This window comes from Aquarana catesbeiana, linkage group LG03 (assembly GCF_042186555.1).
Source record: "Aquarana catesbeiana isolate 2022-GZ linkage group LG03, ASM4218655v1, whole genome shotgun sequence".
Taxonomy (NCBI): Eukaryota; Metazoa; Chordata; class Amphibia; order Anura; family Ranidae; genus Aquarana; species Aquarana catesbeiana.
In genome coordinates this window covers 41,549,664-41,571,192 of record NC_133326.1, presented here as the reverse complement: position 1 = coordinate 41,571,192, position 21,529 = coordinate 41,549,664, and positions in this window count along the sequence as shown.

Below are 21,529 nucleotides of genomic sequence, written 5' to 3'. Positions count from 1 at the left end.
ACACCCTCCCAACTTGGGCCCACCCTTTTTTGAAGCCAATTAGAGCCTCAGGCTCTAAACATGTGCTTTAAAAAAAAAAACCATTGGAATCCACACGTCCGGCGCCCTGCATGTAGACTGGGGGCCGGGAGCATGGATTAGGGGAGCGGTGCCCCTGCGCCCCGAATGGAGTGGCCACCACTGATCTGCAGTCTTCTCTACTCTACAAAGTCCAGAATTTATACAGTTTGCCTGGGATTCCAGAAAAACAGGGGGCAGGGATCTGAAGGTACACTCTGCAGAGCTCAGTGAGAGCTGATTGGAGAGAAGGGACATGCCCCCTTCACACAGCACACAGGAACAGAGCTGAGGCTGTCAATCACAGGCTGTGTGCTGAAAGTCCCTCCCCTGCCACCTTTGTTTTTCTTGGTGTGGGGAAAACATGTCAGAAGTGACCCATACAGATAGCAGAGGAACAAGGCAGCAGACAGAAATGACACTTAGTTCTCTGGGTTGAGACAAGTACACACTATAGAGAGATATACATTCTTCAAATTTCATGTATGAGGTTTACAATGACTTTAGGTTTGTCACTTCTGCACTGCACTGCTACTTCCAGAATGTGTAATCTTCTAGGAAGCAATTTTATAGACAAATAGGAATATTTCAGATTTGACATTTTAACATTATTCAGGTTGCCCTTTAATACATGTGAAAAAACAGATAAAAAAATAAAAGTGTACAGAAAGTAGTGACTATTTCTGTATTATTTTTGTAACCTAAGTGCATTAAAGCTTATTACTGCAATGCACATAATTGCCCTTTATAATTTCCCTTTACCATTGCAACTATGTAATCTAGTGAGCAATATCTCATTGAATCCAGGACTGGGGAGTATAAGACTCAAGGGGGATGGGGGAGTCTGCCACACAAGTGTAACTGTATCACTTTAACCACTTCAGCCCCGGAAGGTTTAACCCCCTTAACGACCAGGCCATTTTTCGTGATACAGCACTGTATCAACTGTAGCAAATGACAATTGTGCAGTCGTGCAACAATGTACTCAAATAAAAATGATGTCCTCTTTTTTCCCACAAATAGAGCTTTCTTTTGGTGGTATTTGATCACCGCTGCGGTTTTTATTTTTTTTTGCGCTATAAACAAAAAGAGAGTGACAATTTTGAAAAAAAAAAAAAACAATATTTTTTACTTTCTGTTATACAACACATCCAATAAAAAAATGTAAAAAAATCTAATTTCTTCATGAATTTAGGCTAATATGTATTCTGCTACATATTTTTGGTAAAAAAAATCCCAATAAGGCCCCTTTCACACTGGAGCGGTTTTCAGGCGGTATTGCGCTAAAAATACCGCCTGAAAACCGCCCCTAAACAGCCTCCGCTCTTTGTTCAGTGTGAAAGCCCGAGGGCTTTCACACTGAAGCGGTGCGCTCGCAGGACGGTAAAAAAAGTCCTGCTAGCCGCTTCTTTGGAGCGGGGAAGGAGCGGTGTATTCACCGCTCCTAAACCGCTCCTGCCCATTGAAATCAATGGGACAGCGCGGCTATACCGCGGTAATACCGCGGCTATAGCCGCGCTGTACGAACCGCTAGCGCCCGAATACCGCTGCAAGAACGACGGTACAGCCGCGCTAAAAATAGCGCTGTTGTACCGCCGACGCCCCCACCGCCCCAGTGTGAAAGGGGCCTAAGCGTATATTGATTGGTTTGTGCAAAAGTTATAGCATCTACAAACTGGGAGATAGATTTATGACATTTCTTTTTTTTTTCTTTTACTAGTAATGGCAGCGATCAGCGATTTTTAGCGGAACAATTGGACACCTAACTGACACTTTTGATACTTTTTTTGGGAACCAGTGACATTATTACAGCGATCAGTGCTAAAAAAATGCACTGTTACTGTGCTAATGACATTGGCAGGGAAGGGGTTAACATCAGGGGCAACCAAAGGGTTAAGTGTGTCCCTAGGGGGTGCTTGCTAACTGTGTGGGGGATGGTCTGACTGGATGAAGACAGAGATCCTTGTTCCTGCTTTGCAGGAATACAAGATCTCTATCTTCTTCCCTGTCGGAATGGTGATCTGCCTTTCTGGGGAGCGATCGCAGGTGGCCGGCGGACATCGGGTCCCCTGGACCCGCTGATTGGCTCCCCTCTATCCAATAGGCACGCGCCCCCAGTGTCTATTGCACGAAATGACGTACAAGTAAGTCGTTTCGCGCAATAGAGCCGCCGATAGGCGTTCTTAAAGTGGTTAAGAAACTAAAAACATGCCATTTGCTTTACCCAATACTAACTGGAACAGTCTGAGTTTAGAGTAACAATGAATTACAGTTTATGTTCCCTAAATAGTCTCTTTTCAATGAAAGTGCACCTGTCAAGAGTGAAATTCAGTCAGAATTCCTTATCTATATGTAGCACCCTGATGTTTAGGCAGGGTTGCTCTTAAATTTACCAGCCAGGTATACTTGCCTTGGCTAATTTCTAGGGATCAATTGATTTCATCCTAACTCTGGAATTGCTGCACTTCTCTCTTCTGTCACTAGATGGCCGTGTATCTGGTGACATTAGATAAGACAAGGGCATTGCAAGGACAGATTAAGAATGGATAGGGTATCTCAGCCAATGGGCAGGGATCTTGGGTCCCTTGGCCTGCTGGGAGAGCCTATTTATTTGGGTGAGGTCAGGTTGTCGGGGCTGTGTGCCACCTGGATGGCTGTCTGGGTGGGCGTGTGTTGTGCTGCCCGGGCTGCTAGGTCAGAGTTTGGGCCTATCCTGGGCACATCTGGCTGCTAGGCTGTCTGAGGGCCTATCCAGAAGCAGGAAAGCAGCGTAGGGTTGGGATTGCGGCTTGTAGTCCAACCAGAAGTGACGATTCTGCCAGCCGGAGAACCTGGCATGGTCGGAGGTAGAGGGGAAGCTGTCACCACTGAGGGACTAACCACCTTATTACCAGGGACCACTGTGAGTAGCTGAAGCAAATACCGAAGCAGTTTTCTCACCAACTGGGGATTGTGAAGAATCTTCAGCAGGTGCCAAGCCAGGGACCCAGCCAGTGGGGTAATGCTTGAGGAGTATTCGAAGTGCCAAGTCAGGGACCCAGCAGGGAAGCGGGGGGGGGGGGGGGTTACATTTTAGGAAGATAGTAAGAAGATTAGAGGAGCTCACAGGATTCAGTGGCAGTGAATCAACAAGTCTAGTGAGAGAGAGACTGGGAGCTCAGTGGGCTGAGAGTCTACAAGAAGTGACTGTATGGAAGTAAAGGAGTTCTTTACAATCTGTGTTAGGAACTGTTCTAAGTCTGTTGCCATAAGAGACAGCGCTCCTACACATGCAGATGTGGTGTCTTGCTGGATGCCTTTCCCTGCATGCCTCCTCCTCGGCAGACAGGACGAGTTTATCTGGAGGGTTGTGTTGATGTGAGATCTGTAGCATTCTTAGGTATTACAACAAATCTAGAGAGACCCTCTTTCCTCCATAGGAGACCTGATGTATAAAACAGGTTTATGTGACAAAGAGCGGAGCCACATAGAAGGAATGATGGAGAAAAACTAACAACGAAAGAGAGGTTCCCAGGTAGAGGTTCCCAGAGATTACACAGCTTAAAGCTACATCACAGAATGCCTAAGTCACACAAACTGAAGGTGAGGGTTCTGTGAGACCACACTAGGAGACACCATCAGCAAGAAAACATACCGATCATATCATATAGATCAGGATTAAATAGAAGAAATACGCATAGACTGTCTATATACTGTCACCCATCCACCTCCTTCAAATCACCATTGTTCAATCACCTGCACTTTATTTGAGCACTGAAGTGGACTTTTATTACACAGTTTTATGTTCACCATTTTTATGCATATTACTATATGATATTATTTATGATTGCCTGCACATATACTTAATGATTATAGAAGAATGCACGGTTTTTATTCATAAGGAGTTATTATTTATGCACGGCAATTGACTTTTTTATACACGTTATCCACGGCAATTTGTTTTATTCACGCCATTTTTTCACGTTTATTGTAGAGTGGAATTATTAACACTATTGCAGTCATTTATTTATTTATTTATTTACGGATATTCAATATTATTTTAGTAATAGAAAATAGCAGTGATTGCTATGTAAATCAATTTAGAGATCAATGATCCTAGCAATAGTAGCTGCAGCAATTATCACCTACATATCTCCATTTTTTCTACCCAGTTATAGATTCCTATACACTTATTTACATGTTTTATTAATATTGCGCGAAATTTATTCAATTACAAATCGTACTAAGTGTTGGTGTGAACACCCTCATTTTGCTGCAATATTACCACTTGTCTGTTAAGTATTAATTATTTATACAAGTGTTTAGCTATCCACACTTTCTATCATCCACCGGCGCGAAGGACACTTTTTAGTTTCCTGCATGGTTGTCTACCTGTAGAAGTCTCTGAGTCTGCTAATTGACATTGCAACTACCTAAGGGTGTCCTGGCCCTAAACCCTCTCTCCCACTGTTCTGTTCAAGAGAAAATAAAATCTCTTTGCATTCAAGAAGTGTCTGGTGCCCATGAAACTACCTCACATTACACCCACTATGCCTTACAACCCACTCTATACGGAAGGATGTCAGCTGTTCCTGGCTCTGGAGTTTCTCATTAGACTAAAGGAGGCCTGGGACATTGCTACATCTATTCAAAGTGCAGTATAGTGGCTCAAAAGTATTTAAAATGGAACTTCAATGCCCTTCCACCCCTCCACCGCCACCATCGTTTTTAATAATGTGGCCCATGTGCAGATGCATTAAAGGGCTTTAAAATTATGCATCATGTGGGACGAGTGGTGCTGTCGCTACATGCCGCCAAGGTTTTTGATCGTGTTGAGGAGTGCTACCTTTGGACAGTTCTAGTGGCATTTGAGATAGGACCCACCTTTATTCAGTGGATACAACTTTTGTACTCCCTCTGGGCTAGGATACAAATCAAAGGTGTCTTATCCAACCAGTTTGTGCTCCAAAGGGGAATGAGGCAGGGGTGCCCAATGTCTCCAGTATTGTTTGCGTTGGCAGTGGAATCCCTAGCGATAGAAAATAGAAAATCAACTACGATTGTGAGCTTCATGAGAGGGACCAAGTAAAATAAGATCAGTCTCCATGCAGATGACACTTGACTTTTCTTAGGAGATACACAATATTCCCTTACTTCCCTAACGCAGCTGATTTCTCAATTTGGAGAATTTTTGTGTTCTAAAATAAACTGGAACGAGTAAGTTCTGCTCTCCCTAGACACCTTGAAGGTGGATTAACCACCAGAGGCTTCCCAAATCAAACTTTTATTTCAGAGTGACCATCTCCCAGGACCCAATTACAGTGAGGGAAAAAAGTATTTGTTCCCCTGCTGATTTTGTAAGTTTTCCAACCGACAAAGAAATGATCAGTCTATAATTTAAATAATAAAAGGTATACCACACTAAATTCTAAAAAATTAGGTGATACACTGGTAACAATTAATAAAATTAATAAAACAGTCCCCAGTGAAAAAAAAAAAAAAAAGGTGCTAGTGGAACAGTATCCAGTTCTGTGACTTGAATAATAGATGGATGATTCCGTGCTTCTTAAGTGCTTAAATTGGGTGCCCCTCCTGTTGGATGAGCACTCACCCCTAGGAGTGGACCATCTATCACTAGTTAGGTCAAATGCGCGTATGGGGCGACCCCTGTGGATGTCCTCTGGTCCGATGATTGGCTACTGAGAATGTTCCTCATATAAATCGATATAATAGAAAAAGCCTCATTGCGCAGTACCGTTGATAAAGAGCTTTTTATTACAAAAAATATAAAGGTATTCAACTCACATGTATGAGTGCCTAATGTCCTGGCAACCGGAGTGAACAGCAGGTATAAGTAAATCTGTGAAATCCGCCTGATTGGTTCATCCTCTATGCATTTCAGCCTTACCTGGTAACTTCCTAAGGGCGGCCAATCTGATAGCCCGAAACGCATAGAGGTTGAGTAACGTTATCGTGACACACTTCCACCCAAACATTCAACCCGGAAATCAAGCCTTCACTGAGCCAGTGGCTGTATGAACTAATCAAGGGGATTTCATGGATTTACTTATACCTGCTGTTCACTCCGGGTGCCAGGATATATTAGGCACTCATACATGTGAGTTGAATACCTTTATGTTTTTTGGAATAAAAAGCTCTTTATCAACGGTACTGCGCAATGAGGCTTTTTCTATTATATCTATTTATATGAGGAACATTCACCGCAGCCAATCATCGGACCAGAGGAGATCCACAGGGGTCGCCCCACACGCGCATTTGACCTAACTAGAGATAGTTGGTCCACTCCCAGGGGTGAGTGCACATCCAACAGGAGGGGCACCCTATTTAAGCACTTATGAAGCACGGAATCATCCATCTATTATTCAAGTCACAGCACTGGATACTGTTCTACTAGCACGAGCAACTTTTTTTCTTTTTTTTTTTTTCACTGGGGACTGTTTTATTAATTTTATTAATTGTTACCAGTGTATCACCTTATGGAAGAGCCCTGGGGCCATCATAAAAAAAAATACAGAATAATGAGTTTGAAAAAAAAAAAATGTTTTTTTTTTTCTTTCATAATCACCTATATCTATTACCTGTATGTAATTTTTTAGCATTTAGCCGATATACCTTTTATTATTTATTAATTGTTCACACCAATTTCACACTGCAGCTGCTTTAATTATGTGGTAAAGCAATGAGTTTTTTTATCCATATTAACACATACATGAGGTTTTTTCACTTACTTTCATCCTTTGGCACTTTGGTTCATTTTCATATTTTTTCACTATAATTTTAATGGTAGGTTTATTTTAGCAGTGAGAGACAGAAAAACAACAAAAATATCCAGAAAAATGCATTTAAAAAAAGTTATAAATTGATTTGCATTTTAATGAGTGAAATAAGTATTTGATCATCTATCAGTCAGCAAGATTTCTGGCTCCCAGGTGTCTTCTATACAGGTATAGAGCTGAGATTAGGAGCGCTCTCTTAGGCCCCTTTCACACGGGACGGATCCGTGTTGATCCGCCCCGTGAACATCTGCTGCTCAGCGGGGATTGCTCCGTTTTCCCCAGTTGAGCCGGCGGATGACAGGGCGGGACCCGCACACTGTGCAGGGACCGCCCCGTCAGATCTCCGCTCTCCCCTATGGGGGATCGGAGGAACACGGACCGTCTGTCCGTGTTCCTCCGATCCGCTCTGCAGACGGATAGAAAAATAGGATTTTCTTCCGTCCGCAGAATCGGACGAGAGCGGAGCCGGATGACATCGGGTGTTTGCGGATGTACATCCGCTGACACCCGCTATCCCATAGGGATGGCTGTATGTCCGTATTTCATCCGAAAACGGATGGATGAAATACGGACATACGGTCCGCATGTGTGAAAGGGGCCTTAAGGGGAGTGCTTCTAATCTCAGTTTGTTACCTGTATAAAAGACACCTGTCCACAGAAGCAATGAATCAGATTTCAATCTCTCCACCATGGTCAAGACCAAAGACCTGTCCAAGGATGTCAGGGACAAGATTGTAGACCTATACAAGGCTGTAATGGGCTACAAGACCATCACCAAACAGCTTAGTGAGAGGGTGACAACAGTTGGTGTGATTATTCGCAAATGGAAGAAACATAAAATAACTGTCAATTTCCCTCGGTCTGGGGCTTCTTGCAAGATCTCACCTCATGAAGTTTCAATGATTATGAGAACAGTGAGGAATCAGCCCAGAACTACATAGGAAAATCTTGTCAATGATCTCAAGGCAGCTGGGACCATAGTCACCAAGAAAACAATTGGTAAGACACTACATCATGAAGGACTGAAATCCTGCAGTGCCCGCAAGGTTCCCCTGCTAAAAAAACAAGTACAGGCCCATCTTGCTAATGAACATCTGAATGATTCAGAGGAGAACTGGGTGAAAGTGTTGTGGTCAGATGAGACCAAAATCAAGCTCCTTGGCATTACCTCAGCTCGCCGTGTTTGGAGGAGGAGGAATGCTGCCTATGACCCCAAGAACACCATCCACACCGTCAAACATGGAGGTGAAAACATTATGCTTTGGGGGTGTTTTTCTGCTTAGGGGACAGGGCAACACCACTGCATCAAAGGGACGATGGACCGGGCCATGTACCATCAAACCTTGGGTGAGAACCTCCTTCACTCAGCCAGGGCATTGGAAATGGATCATGGATGGGTATTCCAGCATGACAATGACACAAAACACACGGCCAAGGCAACAAAGGAGTGGCTCAAGAAGAAGCACATTAAGGCCCTGGAGTGGCCTAGCCAATCTCCAGATCTTAATCCCATAGAAAATATGTAGAGGGAACTGAAGTTTCGAGTTACCATACGTCAGACTCCAAACCTTAATGAAGCACATTAAGGCCCTGGAGTGGCCTAGCCAATCTCCAGATCTTAATCCCATAGAAAATATGTAGAGGGAACTGAAGTTTCGAGTTACCATACGTCAGACTCCAAACCTTAATGACTTGGAGAGGATCTGCAAAGAGAAGTGGGGCAAAAATCCCTCCTGAGATGTGTTCAAACCTGGTGGCCAACTACAAGAAACGTCTGACCTCTGTAATTGCCAGCAAGTGTTTTGTCACCAAGTAGGGATGAGCCAAACACCCCCCCGGTTCGGTTCGCAGCAGAACATGTGAACAAGCAAAAATTTGAACAAAAGGAACAAAATATATAGTGGCGCTACTAAAAAGAAGTGATAAAAATATTAGCTGCCAGCAATGCCAGTGTAGTAAACCGTGCAATAAAAACAAAATAAAAATAGATGCAGCGCTAATTGTAATATAGAACAGGGTGATAAACTATCACCCTGCATGCATATATCCTGTGTATAGTACCAAATTATTTACTCGTGACAGTGGTTATAAACCAAAACAAATAAAGTGGGGGGACAATCCCCAGTGACTGGAAGAAATGTCCATGGTGAAATAAAAGTTCATCAGCACATGAAGCGTGGTATTTCTTGTGAGGAAAAAGTAAAACATATGAGGATGAATGTTGCTCTTAAATCAATACGTGGTCTTCATATATTCAGAGTCCACACATAAGCAGAAGTGAATACGCTTACCAGAGGGGATGGACACAATCACCATACGGCGGAGTGTCATTCGAGCTTGTGGATCGATTGATCCTGGGGGTGCTTGCTAAGAGGCACTGGTGGTAGATTCCAACTGGGACAACCATGGCTGGATGATGGTGCTCGGATCCACAGTGGATGAATGGATTCACCTTCACAGGGAGCAGGTGGCTGGAGAATGCAACTTCCACCACACGAGGTATCAAATCATATGGAGAAAGAAAAAGATCTCCATATAGTGCATGAATCCAGTATAAAAGGTTTATTGAAAAACGCCAGGAAGAAAAGATTCTTTACAGGCACCGAATTGGTAAATGAAAAAATAGTGATCACAAATAGCTATAAAAATCGTGTGGTGGCAGGGCACAGATGGCTTCAGCAACCTGACATGTTTCGGACGATGGTCCTTCAACTGGGGCATACAGCCTTGTGCCTGGCACCACGCTTACATATAACATATTAAAATTGCACAATAACAATCAGCTGTGTGTGCCGCCGCTCGGCGGACACAACAGCCAATCAGGAATAGGCAGTGTGCTTACAGCCAGCATCAGTGACACATGCGATAGCAACATCCAATCACAACCTCTAATGCAAAGTCATGTGTCAGCGTCGTTGTGGATGATGTCATCGCGCACCGGCTAATGCGCTCCAAGCCTCATTCCCATTCCAGGAAGGGGCCAGTAAGATTATACGGCCAGGGGTGAGATAACCCCACCCACTCACCATAAGTGAATGTCATTGCGCGCCAGAACGAAGCGCTCGTATCCCAGCTACTTCCTGTGTCTACGGAAGTGCATATCAGACGCTGTTAGAGCAGTGATAGGAAAAGTAAACAAAAACTGAGCTAAAAAAGGTCTTATTTGTGCATCAAGCGGGATACATCCTTTGTGACCCTACATCACAACAAGACATAAGTACAAAGGACATCATAAATGTATAAAGCATCCCGCACTGATGTCCACAAAGTATAGACGCCATATACACATTATGATACAAGTGTGAACAAGTAGGGATACATGTAAAGCATGAGTCTGCAGGTAAGTATAAAGATCCCTGGATAAACCATAAAGGCTGTATAAACACCCCATATGGGAGAAAAATAAAATATAAAAACTTTAAAAATGGCAACATATATATATATATATACACCAAAAAATGTTTAAAAAATGTTCTAAAAAAGGAAAAGGGAAGGAAAAAGAAAAGACCCCTCATATCTAGGCACATATAATGGTTGGCCCATGAGTCATCTGGAACGCTAACGGCATAGCGATATACAAAATGAAATTGTATATGTAATGCCTGCTGTATGGTTCTAGGTGGTCCAACGTGGTCACAACCCTTAAAGTCATTGGACAAAGCGGTCGGAATGCAAGTGGGTGGGGTATAGACCGTGAGGAAAACTCAAGGACCACCTCAAGATGTTTAGGATTTGTTTATAAACGCATTTATATCCCATTCTACATTTAACCCGTAGGGGGAGTAGCTTTTTAACTGGTAGATCCAGAAGGTTTCAAGTTTGGATACTCCCCTGGTACGTGGACCCCCCCTCAAATGCGGGACATATTTGTCAATGACCTGGAACTTGGTAACCCTTGGGTCCTTATCATGGAACTGTAGAAAGTGTCGGGGAACACTATGATTAGTGCGGCCTCGTTTAATGGAAGTGATGTGTTCATTTACTCAAATGCTAAACGTTCTTATGGTGCGGCCCACATATTGCTTATTGCAAGGACATGTAATGAGATACACTATATAGCGAGTGGAACATGTGGTGAAGTGTCTCATATGGTAGATGGTAGAGGTAACCGAGGACTGGAACGACACAGATTTTTTCCGTCCACAAAGGTTGTGTGTGCATACATTGCACTTTTTAAAGGGGTGATAACCCTTGGTCTCTGGAAAAAAGGATGGTTTTGTAGGGGTTTCAATAACGTTATGAGAAATGCGATTCCGTAAAGTTGGAGCTCCCCTGAAAGTGACACCTGCTCTAGTAGGGAGCACCAGGCCTAATATTGGGTCGTTTCTCAAAACATTCCAATGACGGTTCAAAATGTGCTTGATTTGTCTATGTTGGACTGAAAATTGTGTAAACAAAGACCATTTAAACCTATCATTGGAAGTTGGCTTAGGTCGCACAGTCGTAAGTGTCTCACGGTCTATGAGAGAGACCCTGGTTATCTCCTGGTCTATAAGTGATGGTTGGTAACCTTTTTCAACAAAACGTTCTTTTAGAAAATGGGCTTGCTTTACAAAATCCGAAGCATTTGTACAATTTCTGCGGATTCGCAGCAATTGGCTACGTGGGACAGAGTCGAGCCATGGGCCATAATGGCAACTGTCTGTGGAAATATAACCATTTCTGTCCGTCGGTTTGAAAAATGTGGTGGTCTTAATACGGCGGTCAGCAATGGAAATTTCCAGGTCCAAAAAATGGGTGGAGACTGCGCTCACCTCATACGTGAGAACAATACCCCTTTCATTATGGTTAAGAGTGGCCATAAAATCGCGGAGAGTTTCCTCGTCACCTTTCCATAGGAGGAGGATGTTGTCTATATACCTGGCCCATAAACACAGCTCAGGTCGCTGTAATGGAAAGATGACATCCTCCTCCCATACTGCCATGAAGAGATTGGCGAGGCTGGGGGCAAATTTGGCTTTCTTTTGTAAAAAAAAATTGGTTGTTGTACCAAAAGTAGTTGGTTTGTGTAGCAAACCAAAGAAGTTCCATGATATAACATTGCTGTACTGGCGGAATATTTTTACTAGTGGCTAGGTAATGTTTCACAGCAGCCAACCCTAGTTCATGTGGGATGCAGGTGTATAATGCCGTGACGTCCGCGGTGACAAGAATAAGGTTGTCCTGATATTCGATGGACTCCAAACGGAGAATAGTATCACCTGTATCCTTAAGATATGATGGAACCTTGCACACAAGCGGTTGGAGATAGAAGTCAATATAGCGGCCGACTCAAGATGTTATCGAATCGATCCCGCTTATGATAGGTCTACCAGGAGGTCTCATAGTGTTTTTATGTATTTTCGGGAGATAATACATCACTGTAGTGGGCCTACCGGAACCAGATAATCCTTTTCCTTTTTATTTAAAATTCCCTGTCGGAAACCCCGTTCAACTAAGTCAACTAGACATTTTTTTAACTCCATAGTGGGATCTCGGGGAAGAGCCATATAGGTTTTGTCATCGCTAAGGATGCGACACATCTCTATATGGTAGTCTTTTTTATCAAGGATCACCAGGACCCGCCTTTGTCGGCGGGGCGAATCACGATGTCCTTATATTCACAAAGAGATTTTAGACCAGTTTTAATATTGGGATGATCAAAAACATGTTTATCGGGTAGCATTTCCAAGTCTTTTAGCACCAAGTCACAAAATACTTTGATAGATGGGGCCGTGACATTTGGAGGGTTAAAAAGGGAGGGGTTTGCTAGTCCGGAATGTAGAGCTACTTCATTACATTCTGTATTGTTCCCTTCATTTACAATTCCAGGGGCAATTGGATTAGCAAAAAAGTGTCTTTGGACATTGAGTCTTCTTTTAAATTTCTGGACATCTATAAAGGTCTCGAATCTATTCAGTTTCTTGGAGTTGGCAAACTTGAGACCTTTATCCAGCACATAAAGTTCAGCGCTGGAAAAAGTTTTCTGACTCAAGTTGAAAATACCACTACCTTTTAATGTCGCTTTCTTTTTCCTGGCCTGCCACCCCCCTCGGGAAAAAATTTGTTCGAACACGCGAACACTGTTAAAGTCTATGGGACACGAACATGAAAAATCAAAAGTGCTAATTTTAAGGGTTAATATGCAAGTTATTGTCATAAAAGGTGTTTGGGGACCTGGGTCCTGCCCCAGGGGACATGTATCAATGCAAAAAAAAGTTTTTAAAACGGCCGTTTTTTCGGGAGCAGTGATTTTAATAATTCTTAAAGTGAAACAATAAAAGTGAAATATTCCTTTAAATTTCATACCTGGGGGGGTGTCTATAGTATGCCTGTAAAGTGGCGCATGTTTCCCGTGTTTAGAACAGTCCCTGCACAAAATGACATTTCTAAAGGTAAAAAAGTCATTTAAAAGTATTTGTGGCTATAATTAATTGTCGGGTTCGGCAATACAGATAAAAGTCATTGAAAAAAAGCGGAATAGGATGACCCCCCCCCCCCCCCCAGTCCATTACCAGGCCCTTTGGGTCTGGTATGAATATTAAAGGAAACCCCGAACCAAAATAAAAAAAAAAAAAATTGCGTGGGGGTCCCCCCAAATTCCATACCAGGCCCTTATCCGAGCACACAACCTGGCAGGCCGCAAGAAAAGAGGGGGGACGAGAGAGAGCACCCCCCCCCAGGCCACATGCCCTCAACATGGGGAGGGTGCTTTTTCCCCCCCTGTGTGAAATGGTAACGGTACCCCTACCATTTCACAAAAAAAGTGTCAAAATGGTACAAAAAAAAAAGACCCAACTTGGGACAAGTCCTTTATTAAAAAATAAAAAAATAAAAATGTCCCACGAAGTCTTCTTCTCTCGCTCCGCCGACGGACCGAAAAAGAAAAAAAAAACAAGGCCAATAAGGTTATTGGCCATGCTAACCCCATTAAAATGATATGGGCACCATAATTGTTATACATTTTAAATTTGGGTTACATGAACATGGCATTAGCAAATTAATGCACTTTTCAAGGATCTCATATGGAAGAAGAAACACCCCCGTATAAAGTTAGCAACACTGCAATTAGCAAAAAATTTGAGTGGGTTAGCAGTACCACACTTTAGAATGTACTTCCTTGTCTCACAGCTTCAGCATTTTTTAGACTGGGCTGAGGACTGCTGATCTTGTCTTCAGGTCTCTGACACAAAGACAGATGACGCATCATCCTCAGGGGCCCGTGCAACTGAACTTTGCTGCAACTGAATCATATAACAGAAGAAGCTACGCTCTCACCGGGATGTCACGTGGAAGCTGAGAAAAACTGGTACCCAGGCTGATAGTATCTCCAGCCTCACTCAAGGAATGAAATAAATAGTAGAATACCGCCGGTGAGTCAGTAACATTCAGTTGCGGTTATATATACTTAACTATGTAGGTAAGTAAAGCATAAGTACTGTTTGTAATGTTTTAGCGGTGAGGTTTTAATCATAGCAATGCTGCATCCTCATATACCAGGCTGTATCCTACTTTATGTTTTGCTGCACCTGGACTTTGCTGCAGCAATCATCTGGAGGTATGTATATTAATAACTATACACTCACCGGTCACTTTATTAGGTATACCTTGCTAGTACTGGGTTGGACCCCCTTTTGCCTTCATAACTGCCTTCATTTTTCGTGGCATAGATTCAACAAGGTGTTGGAAACATTCCTCAGAGGTTTTGGTCTATATTGACATATTAGCATCTCACAGTTGCTGCAGATTTGTCGGCTGCACATCCATGATGCGGATGTCCTGTTCCACCACATCCCATAGGTGTTCTATTGGAATAATATCTGGTGACTGTGGAGGCCATTGTGACCTTATTGTCATGTTCAAGAAACCAGTGGTGAGATGATTTGAGCTTTGTGACATGGTGCATTATCCTGCTGGAAGGAGCATCAGAAGATGGGTACACTGTAGTCATAAAGGGATGGACATGGTAAGCAACAATACTCAGGTAGGCCGTGGCATTTAAACGATGCTCAATTGGTACTAAGGGGCCCAAAGTGTGCCAAGAAAATATCCCCCACACCATTACACCACCAGCAGCCTGAACCGTTGATACAAGGTAGGCATGTTGTTTACGCCAAATTCTGACCCTACCATCTGAATGTCACAAATGAAATCAAGACTCATCAGACCAGGCAACGTTTTTCCAATCTTCTATTGTCCAGTTTTGGTGAGCCTGTGAGAATTGTAGCCTAATTTTCCTGTTCTTATCTGACAGGAGTGGCACCCGGTTTGGTCTTTTGCTGCTGTAGCAACCAAATGGCCCTTGCCCCCACCTATAACTGGCCTTCACAGCAAGCAGCACATGGAAGGGCTATCACATGAAAGACAAAAACAGAACATTCCATAGCTCAACTCACCAACCAGTCTGCCAACTGACCAAATTACCCTGTCCAACAGGGGTTTAGTTAGCACGCATTTGCAAACGCATGCATAAGCTGCGAGGCCTCTTCACGGCACCCTGTGTATGCTTGCAGTCCTAACGCTACTGAATTTATAAGCGTCTCCACAATGGAAGCACATGCATTAAATGGATAGATGAGGGGCTGCTGTAGCCCATCTACTTCAAGGTTCGATGTGTTGTGCATTCGGAGATAGTATTCTGCATATCTTGGTTGTAAACCAGTGGTTATTTGCGTTACTGTTGCCTTTCTATCATCTGGAACCAGTCTGCCCATTCTCCTCTGACATCAACCAGGCATTTTCGTCCACACAACTGCCACTCACTGGATATTTTCTCTTTTTCGGACCATTCTCTGTAAACCGGAGAGATGATTGTGCGTGAAAATTGCAGTAGATCAGCAGTCTTTGAAATACTCAGACCAGCCTGTCTGGCACCAACAACTTTGCCACATTTAAAGTCACTTAAATCCCCTTTCTTCCCCATTCTGATGCTAAATTTGAACATCAAGTCATCTTCACCACGTCTAGATGCCTAAATGTATTGAGTTGCTGCCATGTGATTGGCTGATTATCAATTTGTGTTACCAGGCAATTGAACACGTGTACCTAATAGAGCGGCCGATGAGTCAGGCCCTTTTGCTGGTAATACCTATTAGTACATTGGATGTATGTACTGTTATTAGTCTCTTCCTATACAAAAATTATATGATTTCTATATTGATTTGCATCTATGTACGTATGAATAATGTTATACGTTGGCTGCAGTGGTTCTTATGCTTCCAATTACTTTGATTAGATTACTGGTTAATTTCCCGGAAAGGGAATCCCCTCTGTTCATAGAGGCCCTGTCTTGGGTGGAAGCCCAGAGGTTCTGGTTATCTTATTTAACTACAGGTTTTGAGCAATATCTTGTTAGGGAAGGACCATTTCTCATACCATCCTACCCAAATAGTGCTACACATGTATCTCATGTTGGCTGAAAATTGGCAACTTTTCTGAGACCAGTAAAAGAATTCCCGTCTTCCTATCTCTAGGGGAACAAAGGGATAGGGAATATTACAGGACATTACTTCAAATATTAAAGTGATTATTCTTTGTATTTACCTAAGATTCAATTTTGAAAGGCAAAAGTAACCTTAAAAGATTTCAGATTAAGTTAATAAGCAAGTTAAGGTTGTGACCCTTCATACTTTGCTCAGTTGAGGCTACCGTCTTATGCTGGAAATGCCATTATCTGTTAAGCAGCACAGAGGGTTGTAGGATGATCACGTTAAGCAAAGGATATTAGCATCAAAGTACCCGTTAAATGGACAATGTTTCATTAATGCTTTATTTGATTTAATTGAGAAACATTTAAAGGCATTTATATAATAATTCACATGAACATGATTTCTCTTCCACTGTCTTTCTTGGATGTCTGCGCACTAATTCAGATATCATTTTAAGATCTTCTCTACTGAAGTGGATCAGATTTTCAGATCTAATCCTGCCAATACTTCCAATACTGTTTGGCTACATTTTACCGATGCTCAGCTAGCTGCCCTTTGAGGGATATTCCTTCCCTTTCCCTTCCTTCCACTTCCATATGAAGGTTATTGACTGTTCTTCTGTAAGATCCTGCCTTCACATATTTCTCCATCTCTGTCTTTCAGATGTATTATCTTTCCAAAGTGTTTACAGATTGATCATCACTTCCATTTTCAATCATACACAAAAAAAGACTTCCACCACCTGGTGTCACACCTGGGCTAACATGGGCAGATGCCTTATAATGTTCAACTTCATGTGTTAGGTCTTCATAAAAAACAAAGAAATATTTCACTTGTATTTTTAACCTCTTTAGTCCCAAGTTCTTTGTCCGACTAGGCTTATAACATTAATTTTGTCTCAAAATGTGAGTCTTGCTAAATAAAATTAGTATTATTATTATTTGTAGATTAATTTAACAAATTATTAATATACAGTATTTCACAGAAGTGAGAACACCCCTCCACATTTTTCTAAATATTTTATTCTATCTTTTCATGTGACAACACTGAAGAAATGACACTTTGCTACAATGTAAAGTAGTGAGTGTACAGCTTGTATAACAGTGTAAATTTGCTGTCCCCTCAAAATAACTCAACACACAGCCATTAATGTCTAAACCGCTGGCAACAAAAGTGAGTACACCCCTAAGTGAAAATGTCCAAATTGGGCCCAAAGTGTCGAAATTTTTTGTGGCCACCATTATTTTCCAGCACTGCCTTAACTCTCTTGGGCATGGAGTTCACCAGAGCTTGACAGGTTGCCACTGGAGTCCTCTTCCACTCCTCCATGACGACATCACAGAGCTGGTGGATGTTAGAGACCTAGCGCTCCTCCACCTTCCATTTGAGGATGCCCCACAGATGCTCAATAGGGTTTAGGTCTGGAGACATGCTTGGCCAGTACATCACCTTTACCCTCAGCTTCTTTAGCAAGGCAGTGGTCATCTTGAAGGTGTGTTTGGGGTCGCTATCATGTTGGAATACTGGCCTGCGGCCCAGTCTCCAAAGGGAGGGGATCATGCTCTGCTTCAGTATGTCACAGTACATGTTGACATTCATGGTTCCCTTAATGACCCTGTGCCGGCAGCACTCATGCAGCCCCAGACCATGACACTCCCACCATCATGCTTGACTGTAGACAAGACACACTTGTCTTTGTACTCCTCACCTGGTTGCCGCCACACACGCTTGACACCATATGAAATAAGTATGTTTATCTTGGCCTCATCAGACCACACAACATGGTTCCAGTAATCCATGTCCTTAGTCTGGTTGTCTTCAGCAAACTGCTTGCAGGCTTTCTTGTGCATCATCTGTAGAAGAGGCTTCCTTCTGGGGCGACAGCCATGCAGACCAATTTGATGCAGTGTGTGGCATATGGTCTGAGCACTGACAGGCTGACTCCCCATCCCTTCAACCTCTGCAGCAATGCTGGCAGCACTCATATGTCTATTTTCCAAAGACAACCTCTGGATATGATGCTGAACACATGCACTCAACTTCTTTGGTCGACCATGGCAAGGTCTGTTCTGAGTGGAACCTGTCTTGTTAAACCTCTGTATGGTCTTGGCCACCGTGCTGCAGCTCAGTTTCAGAGTCTTGGCAATCTTGTTATAGCCTAGGCCATCTTTATGTAGAGCAACAATTCTTTTTTTCAGATCCTCAGAGAGTTCTTTGCCATGAGGTGCCATGTTGAACTTCCAGTGACCAGTATGAGAGAGTGAGAGTGATAACACCAAATTTAACATACTTGCTCCCCATTCACACCTGAGACCTTGAAACACTAATGAGTCACATGACACCAGGGAGGGAAAATGGCTAATTGGGCGTAATTTGGACATTTTCACTTAGGGGTGTGCTCACTTTTGTTGCCAGCAGTTTAGACATTAATGGCTGTGTGTTGAGTTATTTTGAGGGGACAGCAAATTTACACCGTTATACAAGTTGTACACTCACTACTTTACATTATAGCAAAGTGTCATTTCTTGAGAAAAGATAGAATAAAATATTTACAAAAATGTGAGGGGTGTACTCACTTCTGTGAGATACTGTGTGTGTGTGTATATATATATATATATATATATATATATAAAACACAGAAAAACACAGAATTGTTGACATTTTTGCAGATTTATTACAAAAGAAAAACTTAAATATCACATGGTCCTAAGTATTCAGACCCTTTGCTGTGACACTCATATATTTAACTCAGGTGCTGTCCATTTCTTCTGATCATCCTTGAGATGGTTCTACACCTTCATTTGAGTCCAGCTGTGTTTGATTATACTGATTGGACTTGATTAGGAAAGCCACACACCTGTCTATATAAGACCTTACAGCTCACAGTGCATGTCAAAGCAAATGAGAATCATGAGGTCAAAGGAACCGCCTGAACAGCTCAGAGACAGAATTGTGGCAAGGCACAGATCTGGCCAAGGTTACAAAAAATTTTCTGCTGCACTTAAGAGCACAGTGGCCTCCATAATCCTTAAATGGAAGACGTTTGGGATGACCAGAACCCTTCCTAGAGCTGGGCGTCTGGCCAAACTGAGCTATCGGGGGAGAAGAGCCTTGGTGAGAGAGGTAAAGAAGAACCCAAAGATCACTGTGGCTGAGCTCTAGAGATTCAGTCAGGAGATGGGAGAAAGTTGTAGAAAGTCAACCATCACTGCAGCCCTCCACCAGTTGGGGCTTTATGGCAGAGTGTCCCGACGGAAGCCTCTCCTCAATGCAAGACATATGAAAGCCCGCATTGAGTTTGCTAAAAAACACCTGAAGGATTCCAAGATTGTAAGAATTAAGATTCTCTGGTCTGATGAGACCAAGATAGAACTTTTTGGCCTTAATTCTAAGCAGTATGTGTGCAGAAAACAAGGCACTGCTCATCACCTGTCCAATACAGTCCCAACAGTGAAGCATGGTGGTGGCAGCATCATGCTCTGGGGGTGTTTTTCAGCTGCAGGAACAGGACGACTGGTTGGAATTGAGGGAAAGATGAATGCGGCCAAGTACAGGGATATCCTGGACGAAAACCTTCTCCAGAGTGCTCAGGACCTCAGACTGGGCCGAAGGTTTACTTTCCAACAAGACAATGACCCTAAGCACACAGCTAAAATAATGAAGGAGTGGCTTCACAACAACTCCGTGACTGTTCTTGAATGGCCCAGCCAGAGCCCTGACTTAAACCCAATTGAGCATCTCTGGAGAGACCTGGAAATGGCTGTCCACCAAAGTTTACCATCCAACCTGACAGAACTGGAGAGGATCTGCAAGGAGGAATGACAGAGGATCCCCAAATCCAGGTGTGAAAAACTTGTTGCATCTTTCCCAAAAAGACTGATGGCTATATTAGATCAAAAGGGTGCTTCTACTAAATACTGAGCAAAGAGTCTGAATACTTAGGACCATGTGATATTTCAGTTTTTCCTCTTTAATAAATCTGCAAAAATGTCAACAATTCTGTGTTTTTCTGTCAATATGATGTGCTGTGTGTACATTAATGAGGAAAAAAATGAACTTAAATGATTTTAGCAAATGGCTGCAATATAAGAGAGTGAAAAATTTAAGGGGGTCTGAATACTTTCCGTCCCCACTGTATGTGTGTGTATATATAGATATATATATATATATATATATATATATATATATATATATATATATATATAATATTATACACACACACACACACAGCAGGTAAAATACGTATGGAACACGTCACCATTTTTCTAGGTAAATATATTTCTAAAGGTGCTATTGAAATTAAATTTTTACAGGGCAGGAGGCAGAGCCTAGCGGAGCAGACATGCATTGTTAGAGCTCCACACCGCTGAGGAGAGAAGAGAAGGACAAAGCGGAGCCTGCAGGCTCAAAAGGTATCCATTTGAACCTTTTTGCCCCTGGGAACAAACTGTGAAAGTTTGGGCAGGAAATATGGTACTGGGAGGAAACCGTGGCAGAAATAAAAATCACCTCACAAAGAGCTCACAGGCACTCACTGCAGCTGAAGCAGCTCCAGTCACCTCACAATATACAGCATCAGGGCGCTCTCACAGACAGAAAATGTCACAGCAAGACTCTCTATTTGAGTCAGATACAGAACAAATCCTCTCACAAACTTCTCCACAAGCCTCCTCAGTATCCCCAGTAATATTATTACAATTTGAAAAGATGCTTCATAAGGCTTTAAAACAAACCTCAGACCAAATAACAAACAGCCTAACCAAAGAAATAAGAGAGCTGGGAAACCGCACCGCAGCCCTAGAAATAAAAATGGATGAAATTGAAATTACAACCCAAGAAAATATAACAGAATTGGAACAATTAAAAAAAGAGAATTTAATACTTCAAACTAAGCTCGAAGATTACGAAAATAGAGCCAGACGTTCAAACTTGCGCATAAGGGGAATACCTGAAACTGTGACAGACCTGCAATCTACTATTACTGCTCTATTACAAGAACTAAAGCCAGATATCCCTATTGAACGTTTAGAACTGGACAGAGTACACAGAGCCCTCACAGCCAAAAAGAAAGATGGACCCCCACGTGATATAATCACAAAATTTCATTATTACAGAACGAAAGAACAAATACTAATTGCTGCAAGAGAAAAAAAGGAACTTAATTTTCAAGGACACAATTATCAAATTTTTGCTGACCTATCCCAACTTACTATTACTAAAAGACGATCCATGAAACCCCAACTAATGGAACTGCAACGCCACAACATTATGTATCAATGGGGCTTCCCC